Raw genomic sequence first — 24,069 nt, forward strand, 5'->3', positions numbered from 1 at the left:
TGACAACTGCTCTAAAGGTTAGCCAAGTTGAGTCAATATAGCCAAAATGTCAGGGGGGTAGTGCTGAAGCCCAGTCAACTCAATGGTGTTGTGCTACTACTTGTGTTTAATGCCTTGCTTACTCCTAGCCCTATTCTTCCTCGTCCCAGTACTTATATACAAGGCAGTACGTGTGTTTGAGGCACTCTGCCTCATACAAAAGTACTGGGAAGAGGTAGAGGTACATGGAGGTAATGCCTGATTTAGCTACCTGTAATCTTCATCACTCCTAGTCCCACTGTTCCTCATCCCAGTACTTACCTATGAGGCAAGGAGCCTCATACGAAAGCTCTGGGACAAGGAAGAGGGACGCAGAGGTAATTCTGGGCCAAGGAGCTGATTGTGGAGGTTGGGGTGGTGGGTGGGAGGGAGAGTGGATGTGTGGGGAGGCAGGATTGTGTGATAAATCATAATGGTTGTCCATGTCCAGGCTAAGCAGGCATGATATGTGGTATTAGTGACTAGAGAGGCATTTTGATTTAGCCAGTCTGTCATTCCTCAGTTTGGTATGACTTTCTTTTAACTGGACATTTCTGATAAAGTAGTCCTGCTAACTTTAATTACCTGGATAGATTGGCATTTGGGTGCTGCCAGTCTAGCCATTTCTTACTGCGGCATTGTATATTTTTCTGGGCATCTGTGATAAAATGATATGATGTGATTCAAGTAATTTATAATGCGCCTGTACACAAGTGTACACAAGGGAGGGATGATAGAGGGAGGACAAGACAAACGATCTCACTAGGCCTTGTGTCATTGTGAGAACGAGAAGTGCAAGGGAAAAGGGAGCAGGGAAGTGCAAGTGAGAGGGGAGGGGAAAACAGGGCAGCAATGCTCTCAGTAAGTGCAGCCAGGGCAGAGCAGCTATTGGTTGTGCAAGGAGAACAATGGACTGCAGGGTTACAGTTACATCCCCTAAGTGCATGGTAGACCCAGAGGCAGTGCAAGGGTGACCAATCAAGAAAGAGCCTGGACTCAGAGAGACTCTGAGGGTAGCCAAGCAGCCAGTCAGTACAGCAGACATGCAGGTCAGGTAGGTCAGCAGGGGGGGAGAGAGAGCGAAAGCAGCAGAGAAGAGGAAAGCTTTTAGCTGCTTCCGAAACTTCAGGTTGTCCGCCTCAAGTTTGAGAGGGGCAGGGAGGCCATTCCAGTTGGAGGCACCAGCAGAGGAGAGAGGTCTACCCCCACTCTCTGCCTGGAGAAATGTCTCAGCCTTAGAGAGTTGGAGGTAGCTGAGTGAAGGGTTAGAGAAAGAAGGTATTTTGGAAGAGAGCATTGGATTTAGTGTTGGCACTGGCCCCAGAAAGCCTTGTGGGCAATGTAAAGGTTCTTGAACTTGATCCTTGCAGCCAGTGGAGAGATTTCAGGGCTGGAGAAATACAATCCCAGGGCTTGAGGCCAAAGCTAAGTCTTGCAGTCCTGTTCTGGATTATTTGCAGATGAAGGAGACTAGAGGAAGACAGATTGAGAAAGTGGCTGTTGCAGTAGTCCAGCTTAGAGACAGGTAGCTTCTGGTGGAGAGTGAGAAAGGGAAGAGTCCCTTTGAGGAGGAGCAGCTGGTAGTGGGACTTCTTGGTGATGTCCGAGATGTTAGGAGAGAAAGAGAGTGTGGCATTGAAGATGACACCAAGGTTTTATGCCTCGCAGGAAGGCAAAGGAAGAGGGCCCCAGGTGGTCTGCTATAGTGAGAGAGGAAACACAGTGGCAAGGGTCCCAATGAGAAGGATCTCTGTCTTACTGGCATTAAGGCAGAGATTGTTGGAGGCGCACCTATCCTGAATCGTGGATAGACAGTCAGGAATGAGCAAGAGAGGAGAGGAGGATGAGGGGAGCCTGAAGGAAAGCTTAGTCATCCGCACAACACTGAAAGTTAAAGGATAAGGTAGAGATCAGGGAGGCCAAAGTGGCCAAGTAGAGGTTGAAAAACCAGCGTGAGAGGATAGAGCCCTGGGGAATGCCACAGGTAGAGAGAGGTGGCGGAGAGAATGGGACCACGATCGACCTGGGAGCGGAGTGGCGGTCCAAGTGGAAGTAGGTCAGTCACTCTAGGGTCTGATCTGTGATGCCCAGGTTCTCACAGAGTCGATTGATCAGGATGGCGATGTTGACCCTGTCGAAAGCAGAGGAAAGATGAAGGATGAGAATAGAAGGAATGCTGGAATCAAGGTTAGAGAGCAGCACAGGTGTTAAGGAGAGCAGCCTCTGGCAGCTCTGAAGCCAGACTGATGGTCATGGAGACAACCAACAGATTCAGTGTGGAGAGTAAGCTGGGAGACGGCAAGCTTTTCCAAGAGTTTGCTCAGGAAAGGTGGAGATTGAGCGATAGTTTTCCAGCAGGTAGGATCAGCAGACTGCTTCTTGAGGAGTGGGTGCACAAGGGAGTGCTCAAAGGGAGAGGGGAACATTGCAGTGGCGAAAGAGTGATTACAGAAATCGGCCAAGGCTGGAGCGAGGGTGTCAATATGGGCTTTGATGGTTCTGGAGGAGCAGCGGAGCACCTGTTTGGACGACACTTTCATAGATCGGACTTGTCTAGAAACCTCGTCAGGTGTTGTCAGAGAGAAAAAGGAAAAAGGAGGAGGAGAGAAGAGATGGCCAAAATGGGCCGAGAGAGGAAGAGGACATAGAGGACAGGATGTCCTGAGATTTAGCAGAGAAATGAGAGGCCAGAGCTGTACAGAGGGCATGGGAGGGAACAGAAGAGGTATAGACCACAACAGGATTGACCAGTTCCTTGCAGATTTTAAAGAGTTTGGCCGTGTTGTTGGAGGCCACGGAGATACATGCTTTATTGTGTGCTCTCTTCTTGATGAGTGTTATTGCTTTGACTGGCATTTTGCTGAAAACAGTCTAGGTATGTCTAAATGTGGCCTGGCATTCTGTACTATAATGTTATTACGTGTTTACACTGGTCTACATTGTGCAGCCAGTTGGAAGCATTAATGTTCCTGTGCACTGTTGGAGACTTGCATGTATTGGATTGTGTTACCCTACAAAACAATTGCAAACACTCTGGCTGTATAGCCAATTTATCTCAGAAAGTGTGCTGTATATTGCATTAAAACACATATTTATATCTTTTTCCTAGAGCAGTGTGTGGCATACCCCTTCAGCAGCACGTACATGCGTATTGTGCAAGCGTGACAGTCTAGGCCGGCCCAGAGTGTGGCGCAACCCGTGATTTGTTGCCGAGTTGGGGGGCCCCCTCAGCATGGCTCGCAGGGGGGCCCCCACATTTTGTGTTACGCCACTGCATCCTTCCCATGACAAGGACCACGCATGAGAGAGCATGAAGGATTGATAGCTCCAATAGGCAAGCAAAAACACCAGCAGCTGGGTCTAACCACGCTTGTATTATTTACAATTCGTACTGATCCACTACATACAAATTTGTGTTATTACGTTGTTTCAGACTACTGTGGCTTTACTACAAGTGGCTCCTGGTTACTGCAGATGGGGATTAAAGTTGACCACAGATGGACAGTACAGATAGCTACATTTGTCAGTCAAAGAGGAGGAGCAAAGGGAGTATTTGATTTGGCCAGAAAGAGGGAAATGGTTTCAGCAAAAAGAAGTTCAAAATGCACGCAGGGGGAGATTAAATATAGCTGCAGATGACTGTTATATATTGCTGCATATGAATGTTCAGGGGGCCGGTTGGAGGGCAACAGTGCCCACAGATGTAGAGTTAAGTTAATTGTTATTGTAAATTAAGGACGGCAATATTGGAGAATAAAGTTTAACATAGTTGCAAGATAAGGATGTCAGCAGTTAAGTTTAGTGACAGAACCACAACAATGTTCACACCTACAGTATCGGCCGAGCCAGCACCAGTCACATGCGGTGTAGCTCAGGGTTCCTGCGTCTCCCGACGCTTTATATTTTCATAAACCCCTCTTCGATGACTTAGGCCTCTTGGGTGTCTTCTATACAAACTATGCGGATGACACCCACATTCTCATCCCATCACTGGCGACTACCACACTGACTCTAAACTACTACATGACATAATCATACACGCTTGGATGGCTAAACACGGACTGTGTCTTCATGATGATAAGACAGAACTACTCCTGATAGGCTCCCAAACAAGACTCAGCAGATTAGACAAACAATTCAAACCGTTTAATATTGATGGTAATAACATAAAGATATCCAAGGAAGTGAAAATGCTAGGCATTTACCTTGACTCATCACTAATATTGACAGGACAAATCAATGCGATAGCTTCGACCTCTGCTTACACCTGCAAATTAATTAACGCTTGAAGACCCTTCTTGTCTACATCCAATTGCACCACTATAGCTAGAGTGTTGATCTTATCAAAACTTGACTACTGCAATGCCTTATACCTAGGAACCAACCAACACAACCTAAAGAATTTGGAAATACTACAAAATAACGTGCTCAGATCCGCTATGAGGATCCCTAGATCTCACCATATATCAGAGTTGAGACGCAATGCTCACTGGTTAGCAGTTCAGCAAAGAATTGCATGTAAAACCCTATCATTCACTCACAAATACCTTTCTAACCTAGCGCCAAAATATCTGAGTGACAAATTCTCACATACTCTCTCTGACCGACCAACAGGATCCGCACAACTACACTGTCTCAAGATTCCTAGCTACAAGCTTCAGAAGGCAGCGGGTAGCAGCCTCCCGGTTTTAGCAGCAAAAATGTGGAACACACTACCAGTAGCCCTTAGATCAGAACCATCTTACACCAAGTTCAGGAAAAATGTAAAAACGTGGCTCACCATGCAAGAAACACAATAACCGGTACGTCCTATGGCCATGCTCACCTCTGTACGTATCTACTATGCACTTTATTAATTTCTATTTTCAATTCCTGTATTATATTCCTGTATTCAAATCCTGTATTGTCTCAACTGTAATGTAAATATGTAACTTATGTAACTGTAAGAAATGCACCCAGATACCTAAGGGTTCAGTGCACTATATAAATGAACAAATAAACAAATAAATAAATAAACCACAAAGGGAAGATGGAGGTGGTCAAACATGGAGGCAAAAGTGGACACAATATTATGAATCTTAAAAATATAGTAGAGTATATTAAACATGGTGACGGCAAGTGGAAGTTAAAGGTGTCCACAGGTGGAAGTTGTAGTGAGGTACAGTGGAAGGGAAAAGTTGACTATGGCTGAAGAATAAATATAGCCATATTTGGAAGTGAACTGTGGCCAAAATTGAAAGTAGGCCACATTAGGGGATCAAAGTAGCCAAATGTGTGGATAATGATAACCACAGTCAGAAGTCAACGGAGGTCAAGGTTGAGGGTCCAAGCAATAGAACGTTGCCTCGTCCACTGTCTTCCATCCAACCATTTTTTGAAAGCAGAAGAACCAACATTAGTACCCGGCGAGGGTCAATGAGCTTGTAAAAGGCAAGCTAATTGGCCCTCTCCTGGGTCTTACCTGCCCGAGAAGGCTCGGACCTCCATGCCATCCGGAGTTCGTTCCACCACTGGCCGCCATGGAAGGGGAGAAGGGATTACATTTGGCTGGGGCCTCCCTCTGGAAATGGCTCCCTTCTTCATTGAAACTCGAGGAGAACCATCTCTGGTTCCAGAAGCACCTCAAGACCTTCCCCTTTGCTTCTGTCATCTCTCTTCCTCTCCCCTGCTGATTTCCTGATACTGCACTGGTCACCTGCCTACCCTCTGATTTCGTGCCCAGGTCCCTATCTGCCCAGTTGCACATCTGCACTGCCTCCCGGCATCCCTTGCACTTGGGTCTGTATCTGTAACCCTACAGTGCCCCTACCTGCACTTTGGACACCTGCTGTCTGCATTTACCCTTGCACCTGCCACCTGCTAGCCACACTTCTTGTTATTGTTTTGATCTCATGTACATCACTGCCCCCTCCCCTTGCCCCCCCACTTTCACTTGCGCTATCTCAGTGTCACTTGGCCTAGTAAGATATTTGTCTCTGTCCTCCCTCTGTTCCCCCTTCCTTGCCACGTCGCACCTTGACACACTTGTGCATAGGTGCGTTACAAATGCTATATCATATCATGTAGTCACTTCACCCTTTCCATGGCTGGCATTTTTTTTGTTTACGTTTTTCACATTGATTTTAAATGGCCGGCATGGAAAGGGAGAAGGGACTATGCGTGTCCTATCCCGGGCAACCATTTTTTGTGATTTCTTTTTTCTCGAGTTGAGGAACTGTTGCAGCACTGTTTCTCGAATCGAGAACAATTGCAATTAGTACCCTGGTATGACATGCCCGGGTACTAATGGCAATATGTCCCTCGGAGGGGGGCCATTACCGGTAGATAATGCCCCTGCGGCTCTGTTAGAGCCCTCACTTCGCTCAGGCTTCTAACTATGGCACCAGGGGCATTGCCAGACTGCTAATGTACCCCCTTCAAGGGCCTTACTGCCCAAGTAGCACACCTGTCTGCAGAGGGCATTATTGGCTTGCAAATATTGTCAATTAGTTCTGACAAGACATGTTTACAATGGGACACAGTTGTCTACATCCATAACAAACAAATAAATGTGTTTTTGTTTTTAATAGTATGCCTGTCACCAAGGTATTCACCTCTGACCATAACTTGCTTGAGGAAGGGTCATTATCCTAAGCAAAGAGAAGTATGAGTTAGGCTCATAGAACTATCATCTGGGCAAGACAAAATGTATGAATTGGCCTGATACAAGTATCACCTGTACAACACCAGAAATATGAATTAGCGAATTAGCCTGATACAAGTATCATCTGTGCAAGATCCAAAGTATGAGTTACTCTGATACACAAATCATCTGTCTCAGTCCAAAAGAAGGTGTTGGCCAGATGGGATGTTTTCTAATTGTATCTGTAATAGAAAATAATATAAAAATGCACATGAAGAAAAGTGGCATATTCATTAACGTGGGTGTTTTAGAGTGAGATGCAGAATGGTGCGTATAAATAGGAGCAATACAATAAAGGATACATATGAAGAGTTACCCTCTTTAATGTTCACACACATCTAATTTACTAACTCATTTTATCTATTTACTTTACTCACTATTAAAGTAACAGAGTCTTCACCAAAGTTCCAACACATGTATTGCTAATACCATTATTTATTTATTTATATTCATTGGACATTTGTATGGTGCCTATACATTGGTGTTTCCAGGCACAAGACAAGACTGTCGGAGTGGGGGGGGGGGGCATGGGAATCAAAAAGTAGAACAACAGAAACAGTTATATTGGCCTTCTGACAATCCTACCGTGCAAGTGCATGAGAAGGTGATAAGTGCAAGTGAGAGGGGGTAGAGGGAGAGTGTAGGAGTGAGGTGCCCCCAGGGGTGGGAGCGGGCAAGTGCTGGGTGGGCCAAGACTGCAGATGCCAGGGGAAGAGGGGGGTAAGGGAGGGTGAGTGCAGTGGATAGGGAGGACCAAGGTTGGACTAGTCCGGGAAAGGGAGCTCAAGGGCAAGTGCTGGCAAAGGATGCTGGGGGACTGGTAGGGGGTGGTCTGGCCCCTGTATGACTCTGAAAGGACCAGGCCCAACTCACAGCAGTGGATGGAGAGTTTAGCGTGTGAGGGGGAGAGGGAAGGAAGAGGAGAACAGGAAAGCCTTGAGATGTTTCCGGAACTTAAGAAGATCCGGCTCAAGTCTAGGGGGGGTGGCATTCCAGGGGAAGGAGCCAGCCGAAGAAAGGTATCTACCTTCCACTCTCTGCTTGGAGAAATGTTTGACATACAGTTGGAGCCAGAAAAGCTGGATGTAAAGAGGTCCCAGGGCCCAGACAGCCTTGTGGATGATGCAAAGGGTCTTGAATTTGATCCTTGCAGTCACTATCTGTTAATATACTTATAAACATTGGGAGGAGTCATTATCACTTTGGATAATGACCCTTCCTCAACGTATTGTTGCGTTAACCCATACTAATCCAGATGTGCACGTGCTGGATGCCAAGTAGATGCTCGCCCCATTTATAAACCACCAGAACCACAGCCTTGCATTGATAGTACCAGTGAACAGAAAACTAAGGGGTGAATTCACAAAGCTTTTTCAGACTTCTGCCGGGAAAGATTTTCATGCTGCACAGGCTTTACGTGTATACATTCCGTCAAGGTAATTAATAATACGTGCAAACTGTGTTACGTAGGCTATTGATTAAGTATGTATTCACAACTAATAAGGAAGTGTGAGCTAGTACATAAAATCCTGGTGAAGCATACGACGGGATATTGCTTACTCAGACTGACGTATGTGTGGAATTGCATCCTAGTTACATGAGAAATGCACGTCTACTTTGTTTATTCTTACCCCAAAAGGTGTGTCCTTTTGTACAACTCTTCGAGAAATGCCACTTATCCATGTAAGGCACTTCCCAGCACTTTAATTGTGTGACTCTGATACGTTTCAATGAGCAAATCATGGCGAGCAATTGGGAGAATGCAACAGTGGAAGTATTTGTGAATAAGGAAACGTGCTTGGGTTCTGCATAAATGATGGGACGCATTTCGTGTTTTTTGCGAGTTGGAGTTCATTTTAAATCCTTTGTCAATTGGTCGCTATGATACCAATCTCTTATTATAAACTAGACATATCTAGCACACGTAAGTTCCACAAGTGTGGCTTGTACAATACATGTAACTCCAGCCTTGCGTGCACCTGTATTTATTAGCTAGCATATGTTGATGTGTTATGTTGATGCCATCCAAAACCGTGAAGTCTTGCAGTGATGACTTCATGAGTTTTGGGTGCATTTTAACTGAGATATTGTTTGCCTATTAGATATGCCTAGAACACTTTAGACCGTATCCACTAACAGTCACAGAAAGCAATGCTGTGGTGCCGAGCGAGCACAGGCCTTTCTGCAGGATGAGCATGTGGGTCACCAGCTGTCAGCGGTTCGCTCTGAGGAGATAGGCCTTGAGCCGCCTGCACTGAGGAGAGTCCCTTGCTTTGCTCATGGCTGAGTTGGGGTTCCTCTGAACCACCCTACATGGCAAAGGCTGACACTCCATGTGAACTGCTAAGAGTTCTACCCGCAGAGATCTGGTCTAAATCTTCCCTATATTCTGCCATGCTCCGCTATCTCGCTGATGCCAATGTGACACACAGTGGCAGCCGAGTTTGGGGACGGGACACCCTCCATGCAAAGGCGACCCTCACCAACACACTGAACGCACCACTCCCAGCACACAGCATAATTCATTGGGGACTTGGCGCGTGAAATAAATGGTGCTACAGACAGCACACCTGTCTTAAAAAATGTTTTAACACTTGGGTATTTTAATGATTTTGGCAGGCGAGTGGGGTTACGAAATTTGAGTTTTGTTTGCACCTCTACCTCCCACTCCACCAAACCACTTATTTTTACACCAGCATGTCATTTTGATCCTGCAGTAAAACAACTGGATCAACATACAATCTGCCTGTTTTTTGCAGCTGATAAAAGCATGTGAATGTTATGAGAACCCAATGTAAATGCTGCCTGCCGTGTATACATGGCAGGTGGCATTCACACTTTTTGCGCTGTGAAGTGCATCACGTAGGTGGCACATTTTGCATGTCGCCATAAATAGAATTAGGGGGACCTGTTACATTGCGCTTACATCATTAAAGCAAGACCACTCAATGGAATTGTCGTTTGCACTGCGAAGTCCAAAACAAAGATGTAAATGCCAGCATATTTTACTGCAAAATTTTGTTTATGGACATCCTAGTACAACTTGTGTAAACGCCATCTGCCATTTACACAAAGCAGGCAGCGTTTACAATGGATTGCTATGGAAACGACCTGCTTTTAGCAGGTGGAAACAACGGGCGGGTTTCATGGGAAGCCCAAGCATTTGCACCAGTATTAAAATGTCTTGCTGGTGTAAATGATTGCACGTGTGTCGCAGAGTGAATGGCGCTGGCAAAAAAAGGTAAGTCCTCTCTGTGGACCCGCTCTGCCATACAAATGATTGTAAATGTGGTGTAGAGTAACACGCAAGTGTACAATGGGCACGCATGTATTCTGTTTTACGCTACTCCACGATGAACGTGACCCACAAGGTGTAAATACCCTTCTGCTTGTTTTTACACTTTTTCTTCATGGTTCAAATTACTAAAATGGTACGGAGGGGGCCATTTTGTACACAAGTCCATCCCAAGACTGTCCTCTCCGTGAAATGTTTCCTCCCTATAAAATGAGCTCTATGCTTTTGTCTCTTAGAAATGAACGGAGAACATCACAACAGTAGTAAACTACCTCCGCCGCCTAAGGTGTGCATTGTTACAAAGTCTGACCAAATATGCAAAATAAGTCCTTTGAATGTGTAACACATGTTGAACATGTTTCAAGCGGGAGGGTTGTTAATAGCCATTGCTCGGATTTCCTGGGGGTTACACCAGTTAAACTCGAATTTACAGTAGATTTAGGTCCAGAGACGTACGTGCACACATCACACAGCACATTAACATGTTACACGTTTGGACCCATACATCCGATTTCTATATGTGGCCACTCCGTCCTGATTATATATATTCATGCCACGTTAACGAGAATGCAAATACCAAATGTATGTTATACATAAATTATATTTTAGAAGTCACTGAGCTCAGCCAATGTAACGGTAGTCCCTATTCTGACATGTGTTTAGTTTAACATGTGAGCGTATTTTTGTAAACTGTTTGTATCAGTGAAACCACAGCTTTACTGCTTTGTGGCCAGTGCATTGGAGTACCAATATGTGCCTTTCAAAGTGTTAACATCATATTTCTAGTTTGTGAGGATGGCATGAGTTGTGTATGCCTTTCTTCAAGGTGTTTCCCATTTCAGCCATGGCTCCTCCAAAAGAAGGAGAGGGTTAACATGCAGACAAATGCATAGAGAACATGTTAAGCCATTCCCCAAATCACACACACTATTGTTTTGCCAGAGAGAGGATGTTGTGGGCTAACTCCTTTGATCATAGAACCACAATCTATGACATTGTATGCCTTTGTCGTGGTATATGTAAATATACTTAAGCACAGGTAACACAGTGGGATTCTACTGTGCATAACAATGTTTCTGTTCTGTTTGGCAGCTTATTTGTGTGTGCATCTCCATATCTGTCTCGTGCTCAACTCTCCCACTCCTCTGTCTGTCCATCCATCCATAACTCCATCCATGTTTCTTTCCCTTCTCCACCTATCCAGCAGCTCGCCAGACAGCAAACCCCTCTGTCCATAAGGTCTTCCATCCCTCACTCTAGGCACTAATTACTTATTCTGTCCATCACCCAGCCCTAAATCAGCTCCACCAATCATCATATGTATCTACAAATGCACGTTTTCCTCTGTGTGTTCGAACTAGTTGTAATTATTACACTGCTTATTGGGGCTTATGGCTGACAGGGCCCTTCCATGAATGGGGCCCTGTATTAACTGCGCCTGCTTGTGAGATTAGTCTTGTCATGTATTTTTGTGTTCATCCTTGTCTACTGTATACCCTTCTATCCATTATCCATCCAACCTGCCCCTACCCCTATCTATTCCAATTGTCAATACCTCTGTGTGTGTGTCAATTAGTCCAGCCATCCATCTGTTCCTCTACCCGTTAGTTAATCTATCTATCCGGTAATCTAGGTGTCCATTGCGTAATATGTCTGCTGCCAAATTGTGTCTGTGACTGTTCACCCCTCCATTAATGTGTCCTACCACCTGGATGTGTCATTCCCTCTGCCTTCATCTATCCATCTATCTCTATATCTCTCTATCTACCGGCTTGTCCACCTAGCTGGGCATGTGCCTATGGCTATCTGTCTATCTATCCATCTGTCCACTCGCACCTAGAAACACTTGTGTACAGGGGTGTTATAAATGCCATCATATCATATCATATCATATCATATCACCTAGCTGGGTATATGCATTTTCTGTCTGCTTAGCTAGGTATATGCATCAATCTATCTATTTGTCCACTTAGCTGGGTATATGCATCTCTCTATCTCTCTCTCTCTCTGTCTCTCTCTCTCTCTCTCTCTCTCTTTCTATCTATCCACCTAGCTGGGTCTATCTATCTATCTATCTACCTATCTATCTATCTATCTATCTATCTATCTATCTATCTATCTATCTATCTATCTATCTATCTATATCCACTTAGCTGGGTATATGCATCTCTCATTCTATCTATTTGCCCCCCTAGCTGGGTATTTCTATCTATCTGCTTAGCTGGGTATATCTGTCTGCCTAGCTGTCTATATGCATCTATCGATCCATCTGTCCACCTAGCTGGGTATATGCATCTCTCATTCTATCTATTTGCCCACCTAGCTGGGTATTTCAATCTATCTGCTTAGCTGGGTATATCTGTCTGCCTCGCTGTCTATATGCATCTATCGATCCATCTGTCCACCTAGCTGGGTTTATGCATCCATCTATTTATCTATCTCTCTTATCTATCTGTGTCCATGTACATCTGTCTGTTTATCTATCTGTCTAACAATGTGCACACACACACAGGCTTGAAGGTTCCCATTCTAATACAGAGTACTGCACAATCTACATGTTGTGATAAAGTACCTTTCAGCAGGCATTAGTTCATGTTGAAAGGTCGAGCAGCAGTACGGCAGGCAGGTGGCATTATTTATGACACCCATGATATTTACAGTTTGCATTATGATACAGTCTAGAATGTGCACAGTGGGCTTCACTTCCGCTAGGGCACTGCTAGTGCACAGCACTTTATCCAGAGGTCCGAGTCTCATTCTCCACTGGTGCCCCCACTTTTGAAAAAAGGCTTAAAGTTGCACTGCGGGTCTGCATACTATGCACTGGGACGCGGGGAACAGTTGACATGTTCCCCAGACTAGTGCAAACTGATTTAAAATCCTGTTTTAAACCAAACAGCGGCACGCGTTCTAGAACTGTCGGTGGGGATAAGAGAGCCCAAGTTGCAAGTCAAACGCCCCCTCCTCCTTCAGTAAATGCCCCCAGTCCCACTCTTATCCCTGTATTCCCCAGCAGAACCAGCAGGTAAAGCACAGGCTGTGACGCATTAGAATAGAGGCATTACACAGCCACTGGTGCCCCAAATATCCAGGATCATGCTTTTTGTTCCAAATACAAACCCTTATATATTATACTTCTTGATAAAAATAAATAAATACAGTATCACTTTTGCTGGCACAGTGAAAGACCCTTTCACACAATCTGCAGTCTGGTGTGTAATCAGAGAAGAACGACGCCCCCCTGTGCTGTCTGGCGCAATACATGGATTATCGATGTACACAGTACACAATCGAAAGTTCTAAACTGATATTGCAAGCAGTACCGCCCTTAGAAGCTGGAGGATGGGTAATGCAGTCCAGCAAGTTCAGAGATGATTAAAGATCGGGCAGATGTGCCAGTCCCTGGTGCTGGGCAGACATCACGTGGCACATGTTGGCCAGCCAACTTGCCTTGCTCTCCCCATATCGCTCAATACAGTGGCGTCAAATTAACAGTTTCCACAAACCCCATGAACGGCTCTCGTCTGTGTGTGGAATTTTCCCTGAAATGCAGCAGTCCAGAGCACCTGCTCAATGGAGACTTTCCAAAATTGAACGATTGAGCTGGATTGATAAATTATGGAATAAAATGCACAGAAATAATTTTGTTGTAAGAGGCAGGATTATATCGATCTGACTCTTGCGTGTTATGTCACCTGACTGAGGAAATAACAGACACAAAAAATCATTGCATAGCAGGGCACACATTTCTCAAACTTCCACGGAGACACAAACGAGCCCGACGTTTCTATGTACAGCTTGCAGAGTTATTCAAGGAAAATTCATTTGAATACAAACAAGTTACTGTAATTGGAACCAGTGTGCAATATCGTACGTAGCTAATGTTCTAAAAGAAGGGGGGGCGGGGGTTCTTTGGAGAGCAACATCCCCAAAAGTCAACCAGCTGAGAGGAATAACATTTGTGTTACTAACCGCCAAACCCCTCCATCCTTACCTGAGCACTGCGAGTGTCTCCCTGCAGGCACCGCTTCCCCTCCCTCTCACATGCCGGGCGAGGCTGCTTTGATTTGCAGCGTCGATGCGCCCACACCAGGCAGAGGTGTTGGTAAATAGTACCGTCCGAATGCGAGTCCTGCGCTGCTGTAGCTCACGCTTGCAGGAATATATAATGCGAAGCAATGCGAAGGCAGCCGCAGCTATTAAACGAGAGGCAAAGACCTCTAGCGGCGGCCCGACGCACGTCCAGAAGTATCTTCTGCTCGCTCCAGGGGGCGAATCGTGTTTCATTAGGACGCCCTGCAAGTGATGTTCAACAGCAATTCGCTTTCTTAATATTGTCACACATGTTCCAGTCTGCCTAGAAGGCGACAGACAACATATTTGCATATTACTGAAAAAGAATAATGCACTTAATTCTGATCCCATGAAGGAAAGTGTCAACAAATGTCCACTAATCAATGAATTACAGCCACATTTGTATACAGAAAGTATCGTTAATAGCCTTGGGGCACTTGCCCAGCCATTCCCATTGGGGTATTTCACTTAACTATCAGAAGCGGGAGAAGCATACAATGATTCCTTCTGGGAATTCAGGAGGAACATACCCTCAGCACTTAAGGGGTACAACACTCGTGGGCATTTTCCTTTCTGTCAGAGGCCATTCATTGCACAAACTGAGTTCTACTTAGTCCTGCAGTCAGTGCTGTCCAACCAAAGTGCAACACACTGCAGTGACGTTACAGCACTACACACTCGCTTTCCCCTTGTTTCAAGTGCTTAAAGTGGGATGCAAAATCAAGGGGGGACTCGTAGGCGGTGTGACGAATCAACGTCCAGGGCAAAAGTGGTCAAGGGATGAATAATATTGGTTTCTAAACCATCAATTAGCCCCATACCTCTAGTACACCAGAATCGTTGGTTAGTTCTAACACAGCGAAAATCCAATCATTACCCCATGATAAAAGGGGCTGTCCAGTCAACATTGTACACAAATATGAACTTTATTATTATCACAACAGACAGTTCTAGCACACTACAAAATACAACCCACCCTGGAAAGGATGCAGAGGACAGATAGTATAAAGAAGGAAAAGGAATGCACTCTGGATACTGACAGGAGGGTAGTTGATAAAGTAATATCACAGCAGTTCAAGCATAGTTGGTTTCAACACAAAAGGAGCAATGGGTCACATAATTTCACTACCGGCCTTCGGAGAATGACCAGAGGGACAGAACCACAATGTACCTTGTGCCTGTAGAAGTTCTTGGTGCTCGGCAGGGTCTTGTCAGTTTCAGGGCGCTTTGCAGCTCCTGCGAAAGAGTTCAAGATGGGAGACCACTGTGGGTATCAGGCAGTAGGCAGTTCGGGGAACAAGGCTGGATGGATGGCTGCAGTCTGTCCGTAGTGGTGGCTTGGGGTCAGGAATCATTGTCTCAGTGCTTTTGGCGGGTCTGAAGCACTGGTCAAGGCATCTCGGATGACTTTAGTGACTGCGGTATGACAACAGTCAGCGGTGCAGTCAGTTGCAGCTTCGTGGGCTGGACTGGCTCAAAAATGTCCTTTAAGGTGGAAGTTGGTTGATGCTTGTCAATGCACTCCTCCTGGCTTCTTCATTGGGCTTGTGTCATCCTTTAAGGCAGATGGCCCAACGATGAGGAGAGTGTTGCCGGCACCAGCCTTTTTCTTGGTTTTGTTCAGACATTCTCTGACACTTCCCACCTAGGAAGCTTGTTTGCAGAGCCTAGCTGGGCATGCTGTGTGTCGTGGTTTATTACACGGTCATGCTCAACTCCCCCAATCAAGGTGGCACACAACAAAGCACTCTTCTTTTGTCAAGGTTCAGTTTGGTAAGGCCTCCAATATAAGATTTGGGGACTGTGTGCTTGCTTGATTCTCCCAAGAGTTCAGCAGCAGTTTACATCCCGGAATAAGTGAAAAGCCCAGTTCTATTGCAAACTGGCCTACTTATAGGGCAAATGACATCAAAAACCTCTCATGATTCCCAACAAAGGGATTGTTTGGTTTTCTCTACCCACCTCACATCTGTGTTCTAATAGGATAAGGAAATGAGGGGTGTGAGTTAGGAAAGCAGTGGGAGGAGAAAGCTTTGTCATCCCGAACTGACACGTGGGCTTGGCATGTTCAAACTCTGAAAATCTATCAACCTGGCAAGTGCCCTAATTTTTCAAATATTTACATGTATGGATATATTTTTAAGAACTACATTTTAAGACAAATCAGATGATGGTAATCTGAATTCGGCACACCCTTCCTATTCTTCATTTACTCAGGAGCCGTATCAGTGAAAAATATTCCACTTCATAGTTCCCATGTTAATTTCGTCCTTCGCCCTCACTCCAACTTTCAAATCTCTCGGACTGAAGGGAAGGCCCAAATCAAATCATTAATAACTTCTGTTATGTTTATCACACAAACATCGTTTTGGCATGGTTCAAAGGGGGCCACTGTCACCTTTAATAAAAGTCTTGAATGACCGTTGTGGCATATACACTGCCCTTTTTATGCAATAATATGTATTTTTCTATTAACTAAAATCCAGTCTTTCCTTTGTTCTCATAAGTTGCATTTCCCTTTAAGCATGTGATCAGCCAGAGGCTGGCTGCAACTCTAATGTACCTTTTTTGGGAGTTGTGACCCCAATGTCACTTCTGCTGAAAGAACAAGTATGGCTTTATCTATTTCCACCGTGGTTTAAATCTAGGCAGTGCATTTCTTTCTATTATTTTAAGCAATGGAACTGATTGATGGTTGGCAACCAGGCCTCCCTCTCCAGGACCAACAGAGGAAAGGTCTTGGAGGTTAAGTAGAAAAAGAAGGTCAGGCGCGCACTCTAGTTCCCAGTCATTTAATCCTGATGTGAGGAATAACAGGGTTAAATCCCAACAAAGTTCAAAAAATATAACAGGGTTGAATCCCAGATGTAAATAGTCCCAACAACGTTAAAAAATAACCAGGGTTAAATCCCAACTGCTGCAGTTCAAATGCACAATAGTTCTACTCCTCCAAGTACTTTCAAGTCTCAAACTTTCTTCAGGGAGGCTGTGTTGGCTGTGTTCCTTTTCAGGTGTTGCCAATTGCTTGAGTCTCAAGGGATTCTGGTTATGGTAGGGATGGCACAAGTGTTTCATTCAGGAGATCAGGAACCAACTCCCCTCCAAACACACACATTTTACCCAAAATTGGGGGAGGGAGGAAAACCATTACTATGGCTCTCCAAAGTGGGGGCATAAGAACCCTGATGATGCAGCCTCTGGGGCCCTGGTCTCCTGCAACATTTTGTAGAAAAAGAAGGTCAGACGCGCACTCTAATTCCCAGTCATGTAATCCTGATGTGAGTAATAACAGGGTTAAATCAAAACAAAGTTCAAAAAATATAACAGGGTTGAATCCCAGATGCAAATAGTCCCAACAATATTCAAAAATTACCAGGGTTAAATTCCAACTGCTGCAGTTCAAATGCACAATAGTTCTACTCCTCCAAGTACTTTCAAGTCTCAAACTCTGTTCAGGGAGGCTGTGTTGACTGTGTTCCTTTTCAGGTGTTGCTAATTACTTTTTCTATTTGAGTCTCAAATGATTCTGGTTATGGTAGGGATGGCACAAGTGTTTCATTCAGGAGATCAGGAACCAACTCCCCTCCAAACACACACATCTTACCCAAAATTGGGGGAGGGGAAAAAACCATTACTATTGCTCTCCAAAGTGGGGGCATAATAACTTGGAGGTTAGGTTTCATTTTCAGGAGAAATGCCCAGCTGCATGCAACATTCTGCAAGAAATGGCTTTTAAACTCACACACAATGCATTGTATGTGATATTTTATAAGGCATCCAAGTCATATGCTTTTGTAATGTCTTTCCTTTAATCTCACAGTTGCAAAAGACATGAGTATCACTTGTGGATTGTCCATATTTATAGGGCAGTTATATGAGAAAACCATGTTCAAACTCTGAAAGTCTGGTAGGCACTTCCCTTGGCATACTGTCCTTTGGATGAGGAAAAAGGAAGTCCTTTTATTTCTTATAATTGCAAGAAGCTTGGTTTCAATTGAGACTACTGGAACACAATCTGGTATTATGTTGAAGATAATGTACACACAGCTATCTGTCTCTTTAAGTAAAAAGTGTTGCTTTCGATGGATTTAATAAAACAGCATTGTTGGACACACGTCTTTCTTTTCCTTGCTGAAATGCACTGCACATATCTTCACACTTTTGAACATCCCAGCATATGTCTCCTTCATTTGAGATGTAGGCCTGTCTTTAGTTCAATAGGCCTCATGTTCGACATCACCCTTTCTGTGCTGGCTTTAGACTTTAGTGGAACCTTACAAATCACTCTGGCCTCTTTATTTTTGACATTGATGGGCTATATTTCATCGCACAGGTTCCCCCTCCTGGTTCTTTGATTCAAGTGATACAGAGAGAAGACCAAGAGAGAGTGGGCTTTCTGTTTCCTTTGTGGCCTTAGTTCATCCCAGGAATTTCCGTCAAAGCACATCTGCTCTTTTTCCTGTCCTGAAAGAGGGGCACTCTGGTCTGCACTCCACTGTTTTCAGATTTGGGTTTTTGGTCCTGGACCCCTCCCATTCCGGTAGCTTGACGTTCAGCCTGTGGATACAAGGAGTTATTTAATATGCCGAGAATTAAAGAGAGGGTAAGTATATATACAGTACTAATTTCTCCAGTATTATCAACATGCAAATTGACAACAAAACAACCAGTTACACATTACTTTTCACTTAACGTACACAGTTCAGAAAATTATAATTAATTTTGGTACATTCCTGACAAGTATATGTTGTTTTATCCCTGTAAATGTGTGATTTTCTCCATCCGAGATCTCCCATTCTTTACTTTTATTCTTCAGATGGTTCCTTGGCTTCACCCTCACTGGGTTCTTCAATCAGTCGCAAGTTCTGTATGGAATTACAGCTTTTAAACTGATTGATTTGAAACATTTCTCTTCCGTCTGTTCTTCTATAGGGATGCAGAATCATATAGGGAAAAGGTGAGATTTCCCGTGCTTGAGCGGTTTGTTATTCGCACACGGCATACCTCGATTTTTCCAATTAATCAGGTGCTCCCGAAACGATTCCTGACATAATCTATATCCGTGATTATGACCAGTTTTTTGAGTTGGTGTTGCACAGCAGTGAGGATAGCTTGATGTACCACCATCAATTCTGCCACCTGACTAGCTCAGGGACCAATTTTATACCCAGCATAGGGCTCTGGGGCATCATTCGCCCAGGCATTCCCAATGCCAGCCACTAGTTATTTTTCCCTGTGATTATTAACATGTTAGGAGCACCAATCCACATAAACTGTGGGTATCCGTGACACGAGTATTCACATACTTTTTGTGGGGAAGTAAGGTACGCCTCCATACTGTCTTTGATCTTTAGATTTTCGTCCTCGAGACAGTTTTCTTGAGCACAGTCATGCAAGTCAGCCAAACCTTATGCTAGTAGTTTTGGCCATATCTGACCTCCATAGGAAAGCCTTGCATGGACAGAATCCAGGAAGTAATTCTGGAATTACTCACATTTCCTATTCGGATTTGGTAACTTTGGAGATATTTCAAGGGCTGGTGAGGGGTCTCGACAATGATGTGCTGCCCCTGGATGAACAGGAGGTAATTCACCTTTGCCAGGAGTGCCTTTTTGCAATTGTTGAATTTTTCCTCCACCAAAGACAATGATTCGCTAGGGTACGAGATTACTTTGTTGACCTTGTCATGCTTTTGGTATAATACTGCCATTAAGCAAGTATCTGAGAACCCCCGTCTCCAAGAAGAATTCCTTTTTCTTTATGGGGTAAGCCAAACAAGGCACTTGAGAAAGGCTTCTCTTTAGCCTCTGATTATTTTGGACCTCACTCCTACTTGTCCACGGCCTTTAATAAATAGACCAAGGGTTGTGTGACCTCTGCGTAGTCTTCAATGAACTTTCTACTATAATTAGTGAGTCCAAGAAGGCTGCTTAATTCTTGCAGAGTAGTAGGGTCTTTTAATTTCAATAATGCTTCCACTGTTTTCACCTGTGGACTGAGAACCTCAGAGGTGATTTCATACCATAAGAAGCTTTCGCAAAGTCTTACACCACCGTGCCTTCTGAAAGGACAGTTTTGCTCTGGCTTTCTGCAACTGGGTCCGAACATAGCGTTGTTCAGCTATGTGTTCCTCCACAGTTGAGCTCCTCATTAAAACATCATCTACATAGGCGAGGTTTCCCCTTTCGCCCAAATCGGGCATAGGAAGATATTACATTTTTGCCAGAGTTTATGCACCCAAAGGGGGTTCAGGTCCACATGTACTGCTGCCCCCGAAGGTAAAGACAAACTTGAGCTGGTCTTCCCTACTCACAGGTACTGTCCAGTAACTGTTGGTCATGTCAATGGTGGGATATACCTTTGACCCTTGAATCTGGGCCAGTGTCTGATCGAAGTAGGGAAGGGGCATCTTGACATGCGGACCCTTTTATTTAACTCCCTAAGGTCTGCACATAGTCTCCATTGGCCATTGGGTTTGAGTATCCCCAGTACCGATTTGTTAAAGGTACTGTGGACTGGACGAATTATCCCACAGGATTCTAAATGTTTTATAATCTCAGTGAGTGACTCCATTGATGCGAGAGGCAACCATTATTGCTTCACAATCACTGGAGCCATCTCAGGGTCCGTAGGTATGTAGGTTGAATGTATCTCTGTGAGTCCACAGTTGTACAAATCCACAGCAAAGATATCCTGAAAATCTCAAAATACCTGTTTCAGCTTCTGCTTTTGCTCCTCGGTCTCACAGGCATCAGAAAGATTGATTTGTTCTTTGACCATCTGCTTAAAGCTTGTAAAGACCTCGGGTTTGGCAATTTCAGTGGTATCATCCAGCTGGGTGGAGAGATCTCTTGTTATGGTGTTGGCCTGGGCGTAAGATTTCAAGGATGTGAGGTAGTCACTAATACCACCTCATTCTTCCTGATTGCTGACATTGCACATTTCCATGCATGTGGCTTTTTTTCAAATTCTGTGCTCTGGCTGCAGCACTCATTTTTGGTTTTAATCTGTGCACTTTTATCTTCATTATTGCATACATTTTATAACATCAACAGATATTCAGGTCTATCAAGCAAGTTGACGGTACTTTCTTCAACTCTTAGTCTCCAAACATCAAATATTGCTTGCACTAGAGTTAGAATACATTGACAAAGTGACAAGAACCAGTTCAGTACATCTCATAACTTTACAAATGTTCAAAAAATATAATGAATCAATTTCCTTTCACTAATTAGTTCTCAGCACTGTAGGAGTATTAGTACAATAAATTGTTTTATTAGTTGCACTTGTTCTTTTCTATTGTCTGTGCTGGGATCTTTTCTATTATGAATTAACAATCAGAAGGACCCCAGGCTCTGCCCATACTCAGACTAGAACAAAAAAGCAATGAGTGTTCCGAACACTAAACCTCCATCCCCTACTCACTCCCAGGAACAATCCGAGATATATATTTCATTAGAAGTGCATGACACAATGTGGGTTCAAATCGGAATTGGGAGCTTTCTAACCAGGGTGAGCACAGAGATTTTAGTTGGTCTAGGATTCCATTTCACCTCTTCATGGAGATGAGATTGCAGTCACAATAGGAACTGGATAGATTGCTGGCTAATAGTGGAGACTACTTGCAATTCAAAGAGGACTGTTTATGTGCATAAAGCTTTTCAGGCGGATTTGTTGGATTGATGCTGTTTTTATAGAACTATGGGATGGAATAAAAAATCAGGGTGATAACTAAATATTTCAACAGACTTTATCAAATTTAGGGAGACAAGAGTATATGTTGTGTTACTCTATACATTCAACTGGGTTGGAGTTAAACTCAAATTGTCAGCCCACCATGAACAGGTTTTTTTTAATATAGTGAGGCTGGTGCTGAGTGTTTAGCATCACTAGCCTGGCAATTTATGTGCACCTTATCTTTATGTTGTTTACCTCATTAACAACTTCTCTGGGCCTCTCTCTCAGCAAACATTACTTATTGTATATCACCTTAATAAAATGATACCAACGTGCTTGTCTTTCACAATGCTTCTGTCATAAAATATTCCACAGAACCAGGCCCGTTAAAAGAAGTGATGCAAGTCGTATCTTATCCATGTATTAAACCTTCATTAAGAGCTACACTGTACATCTATCATTTTACTCCTCATTACAAGTCTCTGAAAATACTCCACACACCTCAGTCTCACCCATTCTCACACCATTGTACCAGCTTTCATTCATCACCTGCTTCCTGTTTTCAATAATCTATTTTTGGGGTCAGAAAAAACTCAGAGGCCGATTCATGGAATAATTAGCGCGGCGCAAGTGGGCAAAAACGTGCGAATCGCAGTGGAATAGCGAAAATCGCAGTGCAAGTGCGAAAATCGCACGAAAAGCAGCGCACGTCGATTCATGGAAGGCCGTGCGCGAGAAAACCAGCGGATGTGCGATAAAAAAGTGCGCGGCGCACGTTGGCGCACGTTGGCGCACAGGCCATCTAACAGCGTGCGCCAGGTCACAGCGAAAATCGCACAGGCCACAGCGAAATTCGCACATAGCGCGGCGCACGCAATAAAAGTAGGCGGAACACGGGCGTAACACTCGGAATGGGGAACAACTTGCCAAAACGTGGGCGTCACGGGGGAAGTACAGGGCACAAGTGCGCGGAACGCCCACACGCTCGCCTACAACACGTATTCATGGAATAGAATAGGGGAAAAAAGCGCACGCTCAAACCAGCGCACAGGCACAAACACGACCGCCACAAGAAAGGAGGCGGTAGCGTCTCTGCGGCTGTAAGAAATGTGCGCCAAAAGGTGCGCCAACAAATAGCACCTATATACTGCCATGATGAATGTCCCATACTGTGGCCCTCCAGGAAAAATGACGTGCAAAGGGGTACCCACAAACACGGACACCCGCTGACAAAAAATACGTGTGCATGTATACCGGGGTGCGCGGGAAGTGTCACACGCGATTTGCAGGGTACGTGCATCACAGGGGTTCGCGTGAAGTTCCTCACGCGATGGGGCCTGGGGGAGCGGGCTACGTGTATTACAGGGGTTCGCGTGAAGTTCCTCACGCGATCGGGCCTGGGGGAGCGGGCTACGTGTATTACAGGGGTTCGTGTGAAGTTCCTCACGCGATCGGGCCTGGGGGAGCGGGCTACGTGTATTACAGGGGTTCGCGGGAAGTTCCACACGCGAATAGCCTGGGCGCGTGAATTTGAGGGGTGCGCGGGAAGTTCCACACGCGAATAGCCTGGGCGCGTGTATTTCAGGGGTGCGCGGGAAGTTCCACACGCGAATAGCCTGGGCGCGTGTATTTCAGGGGTGCGCAGGAAGTTCCACACGCGAATAGCCTGGGCGCGTGTATTTCAGGGGTGCGCGGGGAGTTCCACACGCGAATAGCCTGGGCGCGTGTATTTCAGGGGTGCGCGGGAAGTTCCACACGCGAATAGCCTGGGCGCGTGTATTACAGGGGTGCGCGGGGAGTTCCACACGCGAATAGCCTGGGCGCGTGTATTTCAGGGGTGCGCGGGAAGTTCCACACGCGAATAGCCTGGGCGCGTGTATTTCAGGGGTGCGCGGGAAGTTTTACACGCGAATAGCCTGGGCGCGTGTATTTCAGGGGTGCGCGGGAAGTTCCACACGCGAATAGCTTGGGCGCGTGTATTTCAGGGGTGCGCGGGAAGTTCCACACGCGAATAGCCTGGGCGCGTGAATTTGAGGGGTGCGCGGGAAGTTCCACACGCGAATAGCCTGGGCGCGTGTATTTCAGGGGTGCGCGGGAAGTTCCACACGCGAATAGCCTGGGCGCGTGTATTTCAGGGGTGCGCGGGAAGTTCCACACGCGAATAGCCTGGGCGCGTGTATTTCAGGGGTGCGCGGGAAGTTCCACACGCGAATAGCCTGGGCGCGTGTATTTCAGGGGTGCGCGGGGAGTTCCACACGCGAATAGCCTGGGCGCGTGTATTTCAGGGGTGCGCGGGAAGTTCCACACGCGAATAGCCTGGGCG

The 24,069-nt window shown here is 45.2% G+C and overlaps 2 protein-coding genes across 4 annotated transcripts in view; one reads left to right on the forward strand and one right to left on the reverse strand.

Annotated features, from left to right (window-relative positions):
- Positions 1-14,215, reverse strand: part of INSYN2B (inhibitory synaptic factor family member 2B) — a 509,290-nt gene extending 495,075 nt beyond the window's left edge. Inside the window, exon 1 of one of the 2 annotated variants that reach the window (XM_069654313.1) lies at positions 13,990-14,215. The gene's annotated coding sequence lies outside the window, so the exon portion shown is untranslated. The remainder of the gene's footprint in view (positions 1-13,989) is intronic. The other variant, XM_069654311.1, reaches the window with a different exon arrangement.
- Positions 1-24,069, forward strand: part of DOCK2 (dedicator of cytokinesis 2) — a 2,833,934-nt gene that overhangs the window by 1,929,477 nt on the left and 880,388 nt on the right. The window lies entirely within an intron of this gene.

The sequence above is a fragment of the Ambystoma mexicanum genome, chromosome 3q, assembly GCF_040938575.1.
Source record: "Ambystoma mexicanum isolate Mex_15411 chromosome 3q, UKY_AmexF1_1, whole genome shotgun sequence".
Lineage (NCBI taxonomy): Eukaryota > Metazoa > Chordata > Amphibia > Caudata > Ambystomatidae > Ambystoma > Ambystoma mexicanum.